This window comes from Canis aureus, chromosome 17 (assembly GCF_053574225.1).
Source record: "Canis aureus isolate CA01 chromosome 17, VMU_Caureus_v.1.0, whole genome shotgun sequence".
Classification (NCBI taxonomy): domain Eukaryota; kingdom Metazoa; phylum Chordata; class Mammalia; order Carnivora; family Canidae; genus Canis; species Canis aureus.
In genome coordinates, this window is record NC_135627.1 from 5454327 (window position 1) to 5475404 (window position 21078).

Here is a 21078-nt window from a genome sequence, read left to right on the forward strand (position 1 = left end):
TTATCAAAAGTTAAATTTGTAATAAGCAGCTGACTTAGTATGTAAAAAAATGTTTCCTTTCAGGACAATGTGATGATGGTTTTAACTTTCCTTAGAAAATGTCTTTGGGTTTAATTTACTTAATCTGAAGATAATTAAAGATAATAAAACAAAAAGTCATACAAAATTTAACTTCCAATAAAAAAAAAAAAGAATCATCATTTGGGCAGGAAGAAAAGGGGAGTTTTGTCTTTAAAATGTGACTCTTCGCTTTGATAATAGAAGTTTTCAATAAAATCCCTTCCAAGAGAAGTTTAATCAAATGAAAAAGCACCCAAGTGTGTATAATTAAAAGTATCAGCAACTTAATTCATCAATGTGTATTCAGGGTATTGCTAATACACCCATAAATAATTTTTTTCCAGATTTTGTATACTCTTCTCATTCGCTAAAGAGCAAAATATGTTTCATTCATTCATTTTTTCCTTTCATTAGTGTCTTCATTTAGTCCATCAAGAATTACTTCAGCAAATAGTAATAATATGCACCAGGACTGGGTAAGATATGTCTTTGTTTTGAAGGAATATAATGTACATGTAAGTCAAGACACATAAATATTCAGAAACAGAAAGAGAGTAAAGCACTTGCAGCAGGAGCCATTTAGAAAGCTTGAGGGAGAAGTAGCAGCTGGACTGAGCAGGGACAGGCCGAGATGGGTGACAGGACATTCTAGATGCAGGAGAAGGTAAGTCATGTAAAGAGGACCAATCTGTGAGGAATTGAAAATAGGATTATGCAAGATTTTGAGAGCAGATTTTAGAACTATTTGGTGTCAATCACAAATTCCACCTGTATTTTGGGAGATTCTATACAGGTGCCAGGCACCTTTTTCCTTCATTCTAAGTGAGATGGTGAATAAAACACATGCCAATCCTTGCCTTCATCGAATTTACATTCTAGGGTAATGCGGGATGGGGCAGGGGAGACAGACAACAAGATAAATACACAATATATGTTATGTGTGTGTGTGTGTGTGTGTGTGTGTGTGGTGTATTATATTAGGGCTGAACATTTTAAGTAGGGTGTCAAGGATATGCCCAGTGAAGTGACATTTGAGTATCAACCAGCCAGGAAGAGGTGAAGTAGCAAGCACTAATGGTATACGAGGGAAGAACATTCCAGGTGCAAAGCAGCCAGTGGAAAGGCCCTGAGCTGGGTACATGCCTGATGTGTCAGAAGAATAGGGAGGGGCTAGTGTAGCAGGAGAGGAATAAGCAAGAGCTGAGGGCAGGGTGGGGGGTGGGGGAAGGGGGTGAGGGATGTGACATAGGGTACTGGAAGCAGAACTTGAAGAAGTAGGCTACTTTAAGAGGCTCTGGCTCTCACTCGAATTGGTATGGGAAGTCTCAGAGAGTGACTCGATCTTCCTAGATAATTAAAGGATCGTCTACAGAGCCTGTTTTCTAGAGGTCAGGAGTAGAAGCCAAGGGAAAAACTGTGAGGAGGTGAATTGTCCACAAATGGTCATGACAGCTGGGACCAGTGTGGGATGAGCAGAGTGGTGGAAAGTGATCAGGCGCTGCATACATTGAAGGTAAGGTTGACAGGACTTGCTGTTGAGGTGTGCAAGGAATAGCAGACCTAAGATAACTCCAAAGTTTTAGCCCTAAGCCTTTGAAAAGAAGGATTTGTCCTTACCTGGAAAGGAAAAAGTGGGAGGAGCAATCTGGGATGGAGAGTGGTCAGGAGTATGGCTATTTTGGTGCCAATTTGTTCAATTTAGTCATTCATTATTCATCCATTATTTGTTAATTATGCTTATTAATTATACTTTTATACTGAGATAAAGTCACACAAACCTACAAAATAAGGCTGCTTTATCAACGGATAGTTAAGAGCTTTACCTCTTTAAAGAACGCAGTATTGCCAGTGTTAATGATCATTTTATTTTGGTTGTTTTGTTTTTAGCATGACAAAGAAGTGAATAAAATAGTTGGCCAGCAGAGATGGGTGAGTGCATAAAGACAAACTGTTTCTGTGAAGCAGGCTTTGGAAATTCCATAATGCCAAGGCATAGGAGGAGCTTCCCAGGGGTCTACTCAGGAGACCGAAAGAGACAAAAATGCCCCATCAGGCTCCTGTATATCCAAAGCTACCCTAAACTGGAGAAAGAGAAAGAGGGATCCTTTCAATGAGAACAAGGGACTATCCATTCCTCTCCTCCCCACGTCCAAGAATATCATAAGTACCAATTTTGATTCCAATATTTCAAACTATAGCATCATAAATTATGATGGGTGGCCCTGAGATTTAATAACCTGCCATATTACAATGAAGAGCTGTCCCATCAATATCAATAACTGAGAACATGTGCAGAAATCTGTCAAATATATAGGAATCGAAAGAGCAAGACGTCTTACCATACTTCCTGTGCTAATGTACACTAAATGATTTTAAATGCCCTTTTTCAGTTTCATAGATTTTTTGGCATGTATTTGGCCAATTTCAGCCTTACATAAAGAAACATGTATGTGTGTTTTCTTGGAGAAATCTTTACAATATTTGATGGCCACGTTTTTAAAGATGCAACAAAAACTTTTGTTTGGAGAGTTTAATTATGAGCACTACAGTGACTATTCTCCCCTATGTCTCATGCATCCCCAGGTTTGTTCTATTAAACATCTGAAACAACACTTGTTAAAAACATTATATCCTCTCGTTTCTAATTTGACATGCTGGTATTCTTTTATTCCTTAAACTTTCATCTTTTTAATAGGAAATAATTGTCTAATTCATATTTAATTTTCTGCATAGAGGGCTTTTTTTCTAAATTAAAAATAGAAAATTACAAACTAGGGTACAGTTGGATAAAGGGCTGCCTACAGCCCATTTGCCATCAATGGGTTTAACCTCAGGAAAAGCAAAAACAAAGCAACTTTTAGTTCATTCATCACTCATGGTTGATTGATGCCAGCAGCAGCTGAACTGAGTGATATGATGCTGTTTCATGAAAGAGGAAGGAAAGAAGGAAGGAGGGAAGGAAGGAAAGAAGGAAGGAAGGAAGGAAGGAAGGAAGGAAGGAAGGAAGGAAGGAAGGAAGGAAGGAAGGAAGGAAGGAGAGGGAGGGAGGGAGAGAGGAAGGAAAAGAAAGGAAAAAAGAGGGAGGGAGAGAGAGGAAAAAAGTGGGGAGGGAGGGAGAAAAGGAGGGAGAAAAAGAAAACTAGAGAAGAAAAAATAGAAATCAAAACAATAGAATTGTTTGTAAATTAAAATGGAGCGATGCTATGGATGAACAAGTAGTGCCAACGTCAGTGGCACTTTGTGTCTTACTTTAGGTCTTGCTTCTTGTTATGGGGCGCGAGTTTGCGTCTCCCCCAGATCCACATTTGAAGCCCGACCCAACTTGGGATGACATTAGGAGCTGGGACCCCTGGGAGGGGGAAGAAAAGGTGCCCCTGTAAGGAGAAGAGAGACCAGTGCTCTGCCTCCCCCGCCAAGCACAAGCTGAGAGGACCCCTTCTAGGAGCCTGGAAGAGGACCCCCAGAACCCCACCGTGCTGCTGTCCTCATGTCAGACTCCCCGGCTTCCAGAACTGTGAGAAATGCATGTCTGTTCTATGATGTTCCGTGATGGCAGCTCGCCGGCCGGTCGGTATCTAGGTGGTGGTCTCCGGCTGCCCCTCTGCCGTACACCTGCCGCCCCACCGGCCCGCGTGGAGGGGAGCAGGCTGTACCCCGACCTCAGAGCACTAGACCCAGACACCGTGGGGAGCGACTTTTATTTCCTTTTTGCTGGTGCATCTGCTCATTTGCAGACCAGTTAGCTCAAGGAAAGCCTAAGGAAGGTCAAAAAGGCCAAAAAGAGCTATTTCACCCAACGTCCTTCTTGCAAATGTCAAAAAATAGGCTGTAGGTTTACCAATCTTCAGAGACGTCGCCTGAAATAAACCAACAAACGAACATTCTTCACAGTCCGTGCTGCTGCTTGGAGTATGTGGCACTTTGTTTTTGACAAACGAAACTTGCCTCTTCCCACCATGTGCTCCTATCTGGGAGCGTGTAACTCTAAGGATTAACTTCCAAGTGCATTCGTAAGAGAAGTAGTTCACATCTTTATCCTCCAATATTCTGCTGCCAACCTGGGCAGCTCTACTTTTAGAAGTTTACATTTTACACTAGTAACAACCCAAACATGTTGCTTGTGTGAGGCTAACTGAGAGACCCGTGCCTCTTGGTGATAAATTGAGGGAAAGTTCCTACCTCACCTGTGCAGTCTTGACACCATGAGAGTGACACCATGTGGCACTGCGGGACATATCTGGCGCCTCTTAATACCTAAGACATATGCTGGTTTCTTTAACTGAATGTTTTTTAAAAGCTGAGAAAACAATTGGTTGAATAGAAAGAAATTTACGGTGTATTATACAAAGTTAAGCTTAATGATTTTCTTAAATACAAACATTATGCCTATCAGTCTCTTTTCAGGAATAATGATAATGATCAGGAGCTGGTCTAGGTTCTGCAGCGCCTGAAGCTTAACAGTTTTTTGGATCTTGTTTAACAAAAAGAAAACAAAATGCTTAATACAACCGTAGGGCTCCTCCAGGGTCTTGAATTGGTGTCATACAAGAGACAGGACCTGAAGCATGGTCATCAGCTGCCCGATCATGTCTTTTTTCTGCCTGAAACCTTACCAGGGGAAAACCAGACACAAACCACCACCTTACAATGACACCACTCTGCTCTTCGAGTCAAATGCAAACCACTTTTATGTCTCAGGAGTAAACCCTGGCCCCTGTCATCTCGCCAGCTCCATCCTCCTCCATCCCCCCTTCACACTATGATGTGCAGCATGCTGTCATCCTTACACACCTGAGACACATGGGGGCATTCCCTCAGGAACACTGCGCCTCTTCATGAGCTCATCTTTATCCCCAGGCCTCCCAATAGCTGGGCTGATGCACTGCACAGTGTGAGTTATGCTTCCAGAGTGTCCTTGCACCCTCTGTTCTTCATTATCACCATGTGCTGGGTTTGCTATTGACTTATTTGTAGGCTATAACACGTTGAGGACAGGACCAAAGACATTGGGTAATTTGCAGTCCTGGCATCCATCCTCCAGCAGATGGGCAAGTTGTTAAATCTCCCTGTGCCTGAACTCTAAAGTGGGGATGCTGATAGCCATGGCCTCCTCGTTGTCGGGAGCACTGAGTGAACTCTTGCCTGTAAAGCACTTGAAATAGCACCTGGCACATAGTAGATGCTCAATAAATGTTAGCGGTTGAGATCTCATGAAAAGGCGAGTATGTGCTCCGATTAAAGGAACTCCTTCCCTGGGTCTGTTTGGCTCGATACTCCCCATACGAGCAAAGATCTGCAAATAGTGAGTGTCAGTGTGTTGAACTCAACTAATCTGTATTGGGACAAACTACCCTATGCGAGGTGCAGGGTGCAGGATGAGTGCACAGCGTCCTAGACCTCAGCATCTCAACCACCGGCTCTAATACGATGGAGGGAGAGCCAAGTCTGAGGTAAGTGATGGGGCTGGAGTGGACACTTGCAGGAAGGAGAGCGTTAGAAGAGGGGCACCTGGGGGGCTCATTCGGTGAAGCGTCTGCCTTCAGCTCAGGTCATGATCCCAGGGTCCTGGAATCAAGCCCCACATCGGTTCCCTGCTCAGCAGGGAACCTGCTTCTCCCTCTCCTTCTGCCTCTTCCCTTGTTTGTGCTCTTTGTCTCTCAAACAAACAAATAATTTTTTAGAAGACGAAGAAGAAGAAGAAGAAGAAGAAGAAGAAGAAGAAGAGGAGGAGGAGGAGGAGGAGGAGGAGGAGGAGGAGGAGGTAGGCCAGATATTGATGAATGCATCTAAGAGCTCACTTCAAATTTTTTAATTTGAAGGAAAAACACTATGATAAAAATAGGTATCACCGGCAAAGACAGAGAACATCAAGTTACTTCACAAACCCATCAGGATAATCTATTACATTGAATAATTATTTAATTAAGGTTCACACAGAAAGCATTCATTTTTATAGGAACTACCTAAGGTATAAATCACACTGGAGCTGAGAGAAAAGCCAGACAATCTGAAATTTGAGATTCCATTTGGTAAATTTATATTAAAGGGAGGACAAAAAAGGGTGGCAGAGACTTACAGAACGCTTTGTCTCTCCAAAGCCACAATTAATGTTACCTAATAAAAGGATCAGAGCTGTACCCCCTTGAGTAATATAAATTATAATCCTTAGAGTCCACATTATAGAAACCAGCACTTCAGATTCACATTTGCACTCACAATTTTTACTCGTATGGGTTTAACTGTGAATCTAACCTAAAGAACATCAGACACCAAATCTCTCAGAGGACATGGCCACAGCTCTTCTTTGTAAAAATGTCATCATGAAATACAGGGATAAATATATTTGTGTCTATTCTTATGCCCTTTCTCAATACATTCTCTACTTCACTGACCAGAATCAGCTGTTTTAGAGTACAAATACCCTGAGGACAAGAACTAAATCAAATTTGCACGTACAGCAGTGCACACAGTGTTGATAATAAGAATGATTAGCATCAGGGGTTTTTAACTTGGCACTATTGAGGCCGTGGGCTGTGTGATGCGCTGTGGTGGACACCAGCCTTGCATTGCGGGATGTCGGCAACAACCCTGGCTTCCACCCTCTAGATGCCAGTTATCCCCCCACCCCTCCAACCAACCAAAAATGTCTTCAGACTTTGCCAAATGTCAACAGGGGGGCAAGATCGCCCCCCAGTTGAGAACCACCACTCTGAAGATGTGCAGGCACCATGTCCTGTCCTAAAGGCAACTACAGTTGGACGATCTTAATGCACCGGGCTAGTGAGGGCAGAAAGAGGTATAGGCAGGCCACGGATTCTACCTAGAATCTGATTAAATTACCCACTGGATTCAAAATTGGGAGACAGCATTCTATTTTTAAAACTCTGTATAAGGAGACAATTGAGAATCCGTGCCCTAGTGGTAGCATCAAAGAGCCATGTGGGGTCCTAGGTAGATTAAACTCTTTCTAAAGCCACAGTGCAATGTGACTGGCTGCCAGGTCGATTGCAGTTTGATCTTCAGCTGCATTAAGACTTGCACAATTTATTAAATGGAGAAGTTAATACTCTGTACTTTAATTTCTGGAATGTCCTGAGACCACATTTTAAGAATATCTAGGGGTATACTGGGAAATACTCAAGGAATTGTAAACTGTCAGAGAAATCCCTCATCTCAAAACAGAATAAATGGTTTTAGGAGGTATGATATGTTTTAATATTATTGAAACTCAAGCACACACCTGAAGACCATTGATAAGATGTTACAGAAACGGACTTAAATTCCACATGAGCAATTAAACTTGAGTACCGGTGCCCCTTCTAATCCCTATTAAACAGCATTCCTTAAAATGATCATTCATTTTTTCCTCTCTGGCCCATCTAAGATTGGGACCAGAAGGGTGCTGGGATGGGTCATCCCTTTAGTGGAGAAGCGAATCCTCACTGCACTTCATATTTTGATTTCATATGCATATGCATAACTCAATACTCCTTTACAACCATCTTCTTCTCTTGGCGTTGTTCTCTTAAGAACAGGATAAATAGCAAGCCCCTGGTGAGCGCTACTTGGCTTCTGCAGATATGCAGGAAGTGTTTCAGACCAAATAAATTATTGACTATTCTATTCTAATACAACAGAATTTATCTTTTCTAAATAGCTTTAATCTTAGTCACCTAGTGCATCATTATTTGCACAGCTTGGGTTTATCCATGAGAAGGTCACCACTGAGGTTCTAATCAGATGTAGCTGAAGGATCCCGCCAATAAAGCTGTTCTCATTCAACTGGCTTGTGAAGATGTCCTCATAGAGAAACTTCCAGAATTACCTGCTAGCTCTAGGATTCCTTATTTCTTGGGTCAACCTGTTCATAAATAGATTCTTCTTATTCACTTATGTCTCAAGTATTAGGTTGGAGTCACTTGTGAGCACAAAGTGATTCGATGCCATAGCGTTCTTGGGTCCCTGTTGTAGAGTATACTTCCAGAATATGATGTGTTCTTACTTAAAAATGTAACTTTTGTTTGTTTTCAGTTTAACCTGAAGATGGCCGACATGCCCTGGTCTTAAAATTCCTTACAGAAAACACATACCTCTTTTATTTTTTAAAACATAGCATTATATCTCTAGTTAGAAAGCATTCCAAATCTTTGAAATCCTCTCTTGTTCAAATATCACTTATTCTCTTTTGTGTAATCCCAATCTTTCAATTCTCAATCAGGTTAATAATTCCCTACCAAGTAAAACAGCAAGTTTCCTCTCACTCCAAAGTCAAACATAATCTGAGGGCAAAAGTATTCTACAAATGAAATCATCTGATAAGAGTCTACCACAAAGGACCCATCAATTTGTCAGATGTTTCCATTATTGTCAAAATTTTCACTGGTCCTCTTCAGCAAGTGTCTTCACTTTGTCTCATATACACAGATTTCCTTGCTTGGCTCAGTACTGTTGTTGAGTTCAGTAGATGGTGTTGAAGTTAAAAGTCAGGAAATTGATTTTTCTCATCATCACTAATCATGAATCTCTTCATTTCTGTGTCAGACATTTCCTACCTGTAAGGTGAACTCTGGTCCAAGGTGAGGATGTGATTAGGATTAATAAATAAATATCCAAGGGTTTTCAAAGATACTAGACACATTATGACACAGATTTTTATATTAGTTCTACAACTTACCACGAGGTCCTAGGGGTTTGATGGTTATGAATTCAGGAACTGATAAAGCCTGTGAAAATGTAAAACATGCAAGCATGCCCTTGTACGTTCTTTGAGGGAAGGTGCCCTCTTTTCCTCCTGTCCCTGTAAAGTTCACACTTGCAGTTATAAATCTGTTTGTGGATCCGCCTTGTCTGAAGCTATGGCCCTCTACAGAGAGAGGTTCCTGTCAGCCTGGAGGGAGCAAGACCACTAGACACATCCAGAAATTCTATCTCTCCATGTTCATCACAGCATGATCAGCATGATAGCTAGATACAACCTGCCCATCCACTCACGACATCCTCCCAGCTTCTCTCTCACTTATTCCTCAGTCTGTCCACCCAACAAGCTCTTACGGGGGACTAAACAGACACTGGCATACTCCATGTCACACCTCCTCTGCCCACCTCTGGCTTCAGCTGTGGCTGGATGGACAGATGTCTGCTTTCCAACAGTTTCCCTCCACAGTCGGCCCTGTGTGACTCTCAGCTTGTTTGTCTCTGCACTTTCTCCAAAGTCTTAAGAGCTCACCCAGTCTGGGCATCAAAGAAGTTGGGAGGGTGGATCCCCATGATAACCATTACTGGTGGGTGGAGAGATGGACAGATAAATGCCCCAATCCATCTTCCTTTGGAGGAGAGTTCTGGGTTCCATGTGATGCCATTTCTCAGCAGGGTCTCCAGAGGAGGGGAGCCCCATTGCTCACAGTGATAACCAACTCTTTATTGGCTTTTTAGTGACACACCCTTTATTGGTTATTTCCTTCCCCATGCCCTCACTCCTAGAACCATCTCCCAAACAGACCACCTGCACTCCAGATCTTATCTCAAGCTCTCTTTTTGAGTGAACTCAAGCTAAAGCATTTCCCAAATCACTTCAGTTCAATAAACTTTGTTTGGCTATTAACTCTATGCTAGAAAATGTGCTCAGGTTTGAAGATAAGCAGTGCTATAGCGCATTCTCGTCTCAAAGAGTTAGGGACTTTCTTTGGCAGGGTGCCACAGGAGATACATCACCACAATGCAGTACTATAATTGTGTTAAGAACAGCATGTACAAAAAATGAGCATGGTCGCTCAGGAGAGGGAACAACAAATTTTTTGTGGGGTGGGAGCAGTGGAAGCAGGGAATCTGTTCTAGAATGCTTCCAGGAAGGTATTTAAATCAATGCTAGCTATATCAAAATATAATGGGCTGTATGAAAAACAAAGGAAAAGCAGAAGTAATCTGAACAAAGGCTAATATCATGGAATATCTATTCTTTCAACATGAGTTATAAGAACATTTACTACACATCAAGTTTCCCACTAGGAACTTGGACCGTGTCAGTAAAGAAGACAGCATTTTGTAGGACATCTTGTCAGGACCCATTGTTCTATGTCCCAAGTGCTTCTCTGACTTTCCAATGACTTCTCTGACACTACACTGTGAACATCTTCACATCAGGGACTACATTTTCTTGTGTTTTTTTTTCTTTTCCATGCATATTTTATCAAAAATCTCCCATTTCTCATTTCTTATAAGTAGATATACTTTAGTAGGCAGTGTGATGTCTTGAGCCATTTTGAGGAGTGACTCGATATAGAGATGAAGGGACCCACAATGATGTGTCTGAGGAGCTTAAAAATTTTTGGCATTCTTGGACCAGAATGTCTAAAACAATCAAATGTTCTTGGTTTAACACTTCCCCTTAGCTTCTCAAGCCACTTCTCTCACCCTTGAAATGGCAGCGTGTGAAACACTCAGCTGAAGGAGGGCTTCACCCAGAATAATCAGTCAAGAAATTCGGATCTGCAAACCTGACCCAGAGTCATTCAGAAACCCGGCTCCGAGAGCTTCATCTGGAAAACTGTCAGTGTGGTGGAATCAAAAGTGGAAATGCAGGTGCAAAGGGACACAACTGGCTCCTGACCTAATAAATTGCACCGCCATCTACGTCTGTAGGACAGATTTGTTTCCTGCTAACATGTGTCTTTCTTGTCTTCTAAACACAACTTGAGCACACCTTTTCACACCCTCCAAGAGAGACAGAGTCTCGGGGCAGCGGGGCCTGAGGGATGGGACCAGTGCGCACTGGGCTTGTCTTCATCCACAGAAGGTCACACTTCTTGCAAAGTCAGCGACTGCCTGCCTCACCAGGTCCCGGCTTTTAAATGATGATCTCAGTTTCTCAGCTCAGTAAACTTCCTCGTTTAAATATTCCTCTCATCTATTTTTTTCCTCCTCGGGGGAGCAAAGTATTTCCTGACATCTGTTTTGAATTTGTTTCTCTTTTAATTTCTGTGTATGCCTCTTTTTCCTATCATCTGCCCCAAATTGAAAATAACATATGGGCTTGAAGAGTTTCCTGCCATTTCCAAAATAATACTACCTTTCACCTCAGGGGACTCCAACAGGGCATTTGGTGCTACCTATACATAGATCACGTGGCCAGTGCAATGCAACCCCCTCCGTGTTAGGGGACTGAAATGAAGGTGTGTGTCCCTAAATGTCTCCTACCGAGTATTTCATAAGCCTGAAAAACCTCTGAAATAGAAAGATGGATGGCCCCTGTTCTGGACTGAATACTTGTATCATCCCCAAAATCTTACTCTGAAGCCTTAACCCCCAATGGGATGGTATTTGGAGATGGCGTCTTAGGGAGGCAACAAAAGTTAGATGAGGTGAAAGGTCACAGGGTGGAGCCCTTGTGATGAGATTAGTGCCTTTACAAAAAGAGACACCAGAGAGCTCTCCTGAGATCTCTGTCTCTGCCCTTGTGAGGACACAGCAAGGAAGTGGCCGTGTGTAAGCCAGGAGGAGAGCTCATGCCAGAACCTGACCTTGCTCACACCTTGACCTTCTACTTTCATTCTCCAGAACTGGAGACAAAATCACAGTTGCTTAACTAAAATCACAATTGTTACACCATGGTTGTTGAAGCCACCCAGTATATATTTTGTTGTGGCAGCCCTAGCAGACAAAAGCAGCCTGGTTGCAGAGATTGTCACTGTGGACTCTCTGTGTATTCCATAATGTCCTTAAGAGATGTGGTAGCCTCACTTCCGGTATTTAGGGCTCTACTGCCCCTATTGACCATATTGATCAATATATTCTGGATTCCCTGAAGTCTGGTAACTCATGTCTAAGGCAAAGACTTTGCCTCTGCCATATGCAATGATGCTATTTGGGGCATGTCTTTAATGTATTCATTTTTGGAGAATAGATGGACATCAAATGATCTATAATCCCACCATCCTAAGATAAATAACAAGTATAAATTACTAAGATTATTTCCAGTCTTTATAATATGCTTATCTATGCTTAAACTGAAGCACATATATGCAAGCTTGCTGTGTATATGCTCATGCGTGTATCATCCTTGTATATTCACATGTATCACTGCAGGTCCAGCAGATATGTCTGTATACGTGTGTGTACACTCTGATACATCTGCATGTGTGTCTTACATATCCGTACACACGCACACCGCACCTCTGATATTAGCACAGGATTCTGTGTGGTCTGGAATCTAGAGAATGAGCAAAACTGGAAAGTGAGGAAAAAAGAGTTCATGGAAAGTGTTGCTGAAAATTAGAAAATGAATTCCCCTTACTGTTCTTTGAAAAATGAGAGTAAAAATCAGAATTCCTTTTTATTTACTGCTCGACAACTGGACTCCTCTCTGAATACCACTCCATGCAAAGACTACGTCATGCAGTTCTTTGCTTATATTTAGGATAATATATAAGGTATGCCACCAAATGGTAATGACAAGGTCCAGTCTGTTCCAGCATGTGTCACTTTCCAAAGGGCTTCATCATTTTCTGCACTGAACATCTGTCTCTTTAAATGAAATGTTTTATGAATAAGCACTTGTTACACAGTACAGTGGTGTGTAAATGTGGAATAGTGTTCTTAGCAATAACAGAGGAAAAACTCGGGAATCAAAGTGAAATGTGGATAAGGGGGAAAAGCACGATGAAGATCTAGCTCTTGCCATTGTCTCCCCAGGACTGCAATGAGGCCTATACCAAGGATAGTGCCCGTGAAAGCCGCTGCCAGCCCAGCACGGCTGGGCTCTGGGTCAGAGGGTGGCTCTGCCATCTCTGAGTGACACTGGCAGCCTTTCCACATTCCCATGTCTGCTGGCCCCTGGCCATCTGCATTTTGAGATGTCCACAAAAGAGTGGGAAAATATTTTCCTCTCTTTTCCAGCAGGAAATAATTTCTGCGAGTGATTGACTACTCTAAACAGTCTTCATTCTAGAATCCGCATTTACTTAGATGAGCATCTCCTTTTATAAAATGGAGTATCTGTTCAGACCATCCCACAGTTCAATTCTCACGGTCTCCTATGACCTTGGAAAGGAAAGAACAGGCCTAGAGGGGTTTGCTGGGATATGGTGTTCCTTAACTGTCGATTATGAACTTCTAAAATTACGAAGATGGAGAAAATCTTGGAATCTTTCCTGAAGGTACTTAGTCTATGCTTTTCAAAGTTCAGAATGTGGCATGATGATGAAACGTTAAGACATAAATAATGATTTTTAAACATCATAAGAGGTTTTTCCAAATTAAATGATTACACGATTCCTTTAAAAAAAAAATGGATACAGGTGTTCGGTTTCTTTACAAGTTACCTGAAAAATGATTTCCTGAAGCTGACCAAGTAAACGGCTCCATTACCATTTTGCATCAATTCCAAAGGATGTGGGGTGTCCAACTTGGGTGAGGGAGGGGTAAAAAAGAGCCTGAGAATATGAGATCAAAGCATGTACACGATAGGAGAAAGCGCTTTTTCTCTGTGGCTTTGAAAATCTTTTGCAAGGGATCCCCTCCCCACCTACTCTGGGGTTTGGCAGATGGTGTGTGCTACAGATGGATACGGAGTAATACAGCTGTTAAGGATCTGGCACTCTTGCTCTGTGGTGCTCTATGCCAGCTGGCCGGCAGCAGCCCGAGCTCGGAGAAGGAGCTGATTCCTCCCAGCTGTTATGCAAAAGACAGGAGAGAACTGTTGTTGCTCACCAATTTTCCTTCTAAGCCATTTTAGCTTGAGCTTGAGCCCAACAAAATAACGTTTCCCCCGATGGCTACTTCTTGCCACACAGAGCGCTTCGCCCACTTTATGCACACCGCTGAATGGAATTACATTTGGATAAGGTTAGGAAGCGGTGAAAGCACTCCATGCAGTGAGTTGTGAGTAGTGCATGAAGGGAGGACTCTCAGTCCAGCAGGAGGGGTGTGTGGGGTGTCCCCAGGGGCTACCCGCCACCAGCCCCAATGCAGGCCACTTAGACAGGCGGCCAGGAGACGCGTCTCCCAGCACACCCAAGAACTCCACACGTGGACATCACCTTGCTCAATAACTAGTTTCTAGCAGAAGATGCATCAAACAATATTTACAGTTAATACTTTAGAAAAAAGAGCTCTGAATTTGAAATGAAATGGAGAAAGGAGTCTACACCTTTCAAAGACTGAAGAGCAAATCCTATCTGCAAGACTGGAGGTGCAGGGGAAAGTTATGTAACCTGAGAGTCCAGGGAAGCCCGCAGACCATTTCACTTAGAAAGCATGAGGTCACATTGCCTTTTAGAAATGTGCATGTTGTATTTTCCCGCAAGAAGAGGAATTCATTAAGTTCGGCATTTATTTCGTATGTTTTTGAATTTATACTTTTTAAGGGTGTTTTGGTATCAAACCCTCAATGTACACTGGAAGAGAAAACTCTAGTCCCTCCCTGGTGCCATCCGATACCATCTCCCACTCTATCCCCAAACATTTCCTCACAGGGCATTTGTTCCTTGTGCCTCGTTGGTCCTAGCAGCTCTGTGAAGTGGGGATGAAAAGGGTGAAGAATGATTTACTGGGAAATGGGATGCCTGCAAGATTCTCTGAGGTGATTTGCACCACCCAAGATGCTGCCAAGGCCTATAGATAAGCCATCATCAAAAAAAAGAAAAAAAAAAAAAAAAAAAAAAAAGATGAGCCAACATCTTGACCTCTGGGCAAAACTAAAGGAGAAAACAGAAAGAACATGCAGAGGTTCTACCTGCCAGAAAGGCACAGACCACCAAGCAACCCACATGTTGGCTTCCTAGAATTCCTTGCTTAGAGTATACCATGTGGACTCCCAAACCCAATACGCATAACAGAATCTAAAAATCAGTGGTCAAGACCAAGTTCATCTAACACAGTGGAAGGCAATGAGTCAAGGCCCACCATCCCAGAGAACCTTGTGGGGTTCCAACAGGACACTATCTCTCTGACCTGCCTCATAACTACGTTGGGATTCATTGACCCTCCATCTCTTGAGATTTGATGCACCCCCCTAGCTTTCCCCAAGTGCAATGAAAGCTATCATAAAACTTACATGTGCTACCCATGACCTGGGAGAAGGCAGGGCAACCAGTGGTATGATTATTATAGAACATGGAACATAAAACCAATAAAAGACAAATTTATAATTTACAGACATCAGAGACCAGTTGTGGAGAAGCAGGGGAAGAATATATGAATGACTGCTGACTTCCATTAATACATAATCATGAAATATTTTCATAAACAGAGTTGGAGGAACGATAACTCTTATTTGTAAATAGTGTTTTTTAATACAGCGAGGTGAAATTAAAGAACAGGATTTCTCATGTAATCTATGCTATATTTCTGCAATTCATCTAGGACTTGTGGATAAAGCACTTTCAAACACCCTTTTTATCTCCCCTGGCTGCCAATTTTATCACAAATAGAAGCAGCACTTTAGGAAGTAACAGAACATTGACCAATAAACACTGTCCGATTCAGTGATTTATTTTCTTCAAAAGTTATAGCTGTGTTCTAAATGATACCCAGCAAAGGGTCACACATTAATTTAAAAATGTCTCAATGGGAAAATTTATCTGTGAACTTTGTGATGTCACCACATTATTGTAAAACACCTTCTCATTTTTTTCCCTTCTGCAGGCAGCAATAATAGCAACCTACCTCACAAATGTTACTAAAGACTCAACAAAATGCATATGTTAAGCACCTCCTGTGTGTGGAGTGCTGTATGAGGCAATATGGCAGGGTAGGGATGGTAGGGGAAGGAAGAAGACAGGAAAGGAAAAGTCTATTTTAAGGAGTAGACTTTGTGCTGATGATCCTAGTGAGCTAAATTCTTTCAGTGCTAAAGAAACTATTGATTGGATTTTCTGGGGGCAAGGAAAGAGGGGGGTAACCCCCACTAAGTTTTTCAAAGCAGATAGGCTTAGATGAAGAAGAGTAAAGGAGATAGAAAGATGGATAGAAACAAGTTATGTCTGTTATGCCTCATGGCTAATATTTTTTTTTAAGATTTTTATTTATTTATTCATGAGAGACACAGAGAGAGAGACAGAGACATAGGCAGAGGGAGAAGCAGTTTCCATGAAGGGAGCCCAATGTGGGACTCGATCCCGGAACTCCAGGATCACGCCCTGAGCCAAAAGCAGATGCTCAACCACTGAGCTACCCAGGTGTTCCTCATGATAAATATATGAAAAGATTGGAAGAAATAGGACTTATTTTAGAGATGAGAAAAAAGTCACGGATTTCCAAAAAACTCTTCCAAAAATTGAGTTACTTAGTCCTAAGATATATTTTTCTCATACATGTATTTGTAGGTCATCAGACCAGATTATATTATTTTTTATTATACTGTTGGATTTGAGGTTTATGACAAAGAATGATAGATCAACTGTTAATTTCCTCCCTTCACCAGTATAATGCTCCCTCCCTTGAGATTTGTTGGGTAGCTTCTCTTTCTCTACTACTAAAACCCAGGGACAATTTGCTGTGCTCTTACCCAAGAACAGTGCCTCTGGAAATAAACCTTATACTGTAGAAGACCCTGTGAATATTAGCAGAAGAGAGACCCAAATAACGTCTAGGGCAGCCGAGAACTATGAGCTGTGGAGGGCGTCTGATACCATGGTAAATCCACCTTCCTTTCCAAACTAGGTCTTCCTTACTTTGAAAAACAAATTCTTAGTGCTAACTAAAGCTAATCGCTATTTGCCAAACTCATTGTGAATGTCTCTATCTTCATATTCTCACTCATGCCAATTTTTATGATGTCGTAAGGGTCATTGTGAATGATAAATGAGATTGTACACATATGGCTCTTGCCATGAGCCCTGTACTTAACTAGCTGTCAGTGAAGATCAGAATTTAGCAATAAGTCTTTTTGGTCCTATTCACAACCCAGCTTTTCTATGCATCTTTTCTGAACTTTTGAAACTGTTGTGATCTATGCATAGGAAAGGGGGCAGTACTTCCAAACAATGAGTCTTATTTGGTTATTCTTCATGAATGTGTGTAGGATAGTAATTACATATCCACTTCCAGAGCCTCTCTCTATACCTGAAGTACGATTTTGAGCTGAGTATCATATATGGCAAGAAAGTTAAAATACTGGAACACTATGATGAAGCGTGGTTATCAGAGTACTAAAGAACAAAATAGGTGTGAAATGAGCCATAAGAAATGATCAGCCACTCATGAAATCCTCAGTCTTCAGAATGTCTTTCCTTTTGTTTTAGTTCGACTATTATTTCTCAGTAGTCTTGTGACTTGGCCAAATTCCTTAATAAGGGTGGATGTGTTAATTGCAGAGGGTACTCAGTCTGCCTTCTGTCTCAAAGTTGTCTTCAAATTATATTAATTTCACCTACTGAATTTCTGTCATCTCAGCACTCTTTCCTCCTAATTGCTGTTCCATGTATCCTTGAAGTGCCAGAAAAACTAATCTCTCCTAATATTAATGTCCTCTTGAAAAAAAAAAAAAAACCCCACCTGTTATAAAAAGATGGTGACCACCAAATAGGTGGGAAATGTTAGAGAATTCTCTGGTTTGGGAAGAGACAGAATAATTTCTAGGTGGAGTACAAAGGAGAAGGACGCCTGAAGTAAAGTCTTTCAGTCTCTGATTGTTATGATTGTTTTCTGAATTCTGCCACCTTTGGCAATCCCTTGTTCTCACTGCAGGATCCAGGTCTAAAAGAAATAACTCTACTGCTTCACTAGGATCTATTTAACTGTGTTAATCTCACTTAAATTTGGTAAAGGCTATCTTCCGTGTAATTATTGTCCATTCATTCACTTTTTAAATAAACTTAGTTGGCAACTACTCTGCATCAGGCATTGCCCCTGGTCTAGGGATATAGTGGTGAACAAAACAGACAAACATCTTTGCTCTGATAAAACTTCATTTGCCTGGAGGGAGGCAAGCAATAGGATGAAAGATACTCCTAAATGCAAACAAATAAAAATGCATGGGAAATATCAGGATGAGAGTTGAGATGACATTTCAGATGAGATGGCCCAAGGAATGAGAAAAGAGAGAAAGAGGGAAATAAATGTCAAGGATGACACCATGGCATTTGGTCTGAGTGACTAGAAGAATAGAGTCCATTACTTGGAAGGAGATGAGTTCAGAGCGGGTTCAAATATCAGGAAATGTCAGGTTTTAGACCCATTACCTATTTTCAAGTATGAGAGTCAAGTGGGAATGTCAACAAGATATTTGGGCAGTTGGGTATAGAGGGAGATGACTGGATTCAAGATATCAATCTGGGAAACAACCTCCAGATGCTGGTCAAGGTCATATATCTGGCTGACATCCCCCAGGGCGCACAAAGGTAGGAGACAAGTGGGAGGTCTAAACGCTGTAGAGGTCAGGGAAGTGGAGAAATCTGCAGAGGACCTGGGAAGCCAAGAGGAAACCCTGACAATGTGACATCATGAAAACCAAGGAGAGAAAACATCTGAAGGCATCTGTCTATCAAATGCTACTGAGGAGAAAGGGACACAGGGACTCAGAAACGGCCACTGGATTTGCAACTTGGAGGCCAGTGATGACTGAGGTGGATGGTGGCTTTAGGAAACTAAACCGCAGGGGACTCAGGCAGAAAGGGAAGAGAGAATTTGGCTTCTTAAGCATCAAGCGTTTTCCTCCAAACCTTTCTTTATTGAGTGGATTGGCAATAAGAATTCTTTCCATTTTTTTCAACCAAAGAAATAGATGGGTTGTTTTCTTAAAAAATATTTGAAAGACACAAGGACACTTGTTTAGCTAAGGTGTTACTTGAGCAGCTTGGCAAACACAGTCCTATATCCAGCAATAACCAGTGACAAAATTCCTTCAATAAGGATGTTCCAAAACAACACTCAAGTTAGCTTTCAATCCAAAAAGCTTGAGGCATTTTTTTCCCCTGGTAAAAATGGTAGGCTGGAGTATGATTACTAAAAAATCCTGGAAAGCTGGCATTTTCTTTTTTTAGGAGTAATCTCCTAAAAGCTTTTTCTCATGTATGAGTACCAAAATACCAAAGTCAACATCATTTTCCTTTCGTTTCCATAGCCCTTCATGGAAAATATTTCTCAACCTGGGAGCAACTCAGATTTGCACTCTGGAAAAATAAGAGCAACATCAACCTCAAGTATTGTAGAGAAAAAAATCAGAAGTTATATCTTCCAGTAGTAGATTCTGGGCTCAATTACTAGCTTCTGTGCCAAAAGAAAAGTAACAGTGTGTTTTCTCTACCTAGAAAGGTGGAAGTACAAGGAGACTCTCATCTTTGCCGTGTTAGACAATTAAACGGATTATATTGCAGTAATAAGTACTAACAAAATCTCACTAATCATGGCCACCATTTGTTTTCTAATAATAACTCACTCCCTTTTCGATGAATAAGAAGCACAGGGGTGCCTGCCAAAGTGCCCTGTAATCAATTTCTGACTACTAGAAAGGTCCTTTTGCATGAGAGGAGAGATAAAAACATGAGCTTTGAAGCAGAATTTTGATACATTTAAAAAATCATAGATCTGATGCTGGTTAACTCCTGAAATGCCAACCAATGTTATTAGAAGTTCTGCATAAAGAGGAAACAAGGTCCTCTATTCAATCATCATTTGATATCCACATGGGCAACACCTTTGTAACGTGGGTTGTCATCCATCAGCTCGCCTGTGATCAAGGAGCCCCAGTTCAACATTGAGTTCCTGAAGTCTAATATTTACCAAATGTGCAGCCTTGATCCCATGCAATCCTCTTTACAAGTCAGAAAATGGAGACCCCTAGCTTCCTCGAAGCCCCCCAGTGACTTGTGATTATAACTGGTACACAGCTCCAAGTCTACACAATTGCCATTGTGATTCTCATTCCACAAAAGCGTATCCCGTTCCAAACCTCTTTCAGCAAAGTTAAATCAGTTTGCTGATCTAACACAGTGGCACTTGCCTTAATTTGGGGGTAACTATTTTAAAAGGGCATTTAAGGAATATAATTAGATCCCATAATTAACTAACCATGAGCATCCCAAACTTACAGCATTATTATTGAGGATACAAAATTACTTAAAATTTTATTTACACTTTCAGAAATTATGGAAACTTTAGTGCAGTCACAAGCTATACCTGTTTTTCCATTAGAATGGTAATTTGCTTAATTAAAAAGAAACAAACTAAATAGGCTATGAATTTACTTTTCATGGTTCAATGTAGGGTTTCCAAATTTAACAAAATTATCCATGGGATATACTTACACTAAAGAGTCATTAGCTGTTTCTCTTATAGTCAAATTTAACAGGGTATTCCATATTCTATCTGGCAACCCCGAACAGCGTCACAAAACAAAATTCATCATAAACATGAATAGCATTTATGTGATTCTTTTCTGGAATGGCAAAAGGAAAACACTTTCCTTTAAGATAGCGGTACTGTTTTTAAAACATGATACAAAACTCTTTCTAAGCTGAATTCAGAAGTAACAGTTAAGAGCAGTGATTCCCAAATGTGGTCCCAGGGTCCACACATTAGTGTCACCTAGGCACTGCTAGACGTGCAAACTCAAGTCTCACCCATACTTAAAGAATCAGAGATTTTAGGGAGTGGGGCCCAGCAATTCTGATATGTGTCCAAGTTTGACATCCACTGACTAGCAAACTGTTTTCCTTGCATTAACATCTCAAACCAACCAGAAGACACTTACAAACTTAAAAACCTAAGTTTGGGTTGTTGTGGTTGTTTTCTGGTTTTTGTTTTTTTATTATAGATGCAGAGAACTTGAATCTTGCCTTTTACAAGGAGGATATGGCTCTGGGGAGAGAGGAGAGGCAAAGAGAGAGTAAGGTTTGACAACTTGTTTTGTACAGCTTTTCATCCAAGGGCTCCCTGAGATAGTTTCCTAAGCAGCAAGATTATTTATTGACTACGACTTAAAGTCATTTAATCAAATGAGCTCCATTGTAAGGTCAGCTTTGCAGATAGCAGGGCCACCTTATCTAAACAATGCTTTATAATGGTTCTTAAGTAATAGCAGGT

The 21078-nt window shown here is 41.3% G+C and overlaps 1 long non-coding RNA gene across 1 annotated transcript in view; it reads left to right on the plus strand.

The window, feature by feature from the left end:
* LOC144287421 (uncharacterized) overlaps positions 1 to 2676 on the plus strand; it is a 29132-nt gene extending 26456 nt beyond the window's left edge. Inside the window, exon 4 of the long non-coding RNA XR_013355227.1 lies at positions 1948 to 2676. This is a non-coding gene — a long non-coding RNA (uncharacterized LOC144287421). The remainder of the gene's footprint in view (positions 1 to 1947) is intronic.
* The last annotated feature ends 18402 nt before the right edge of the window (positions 2677 to 21078 follow it).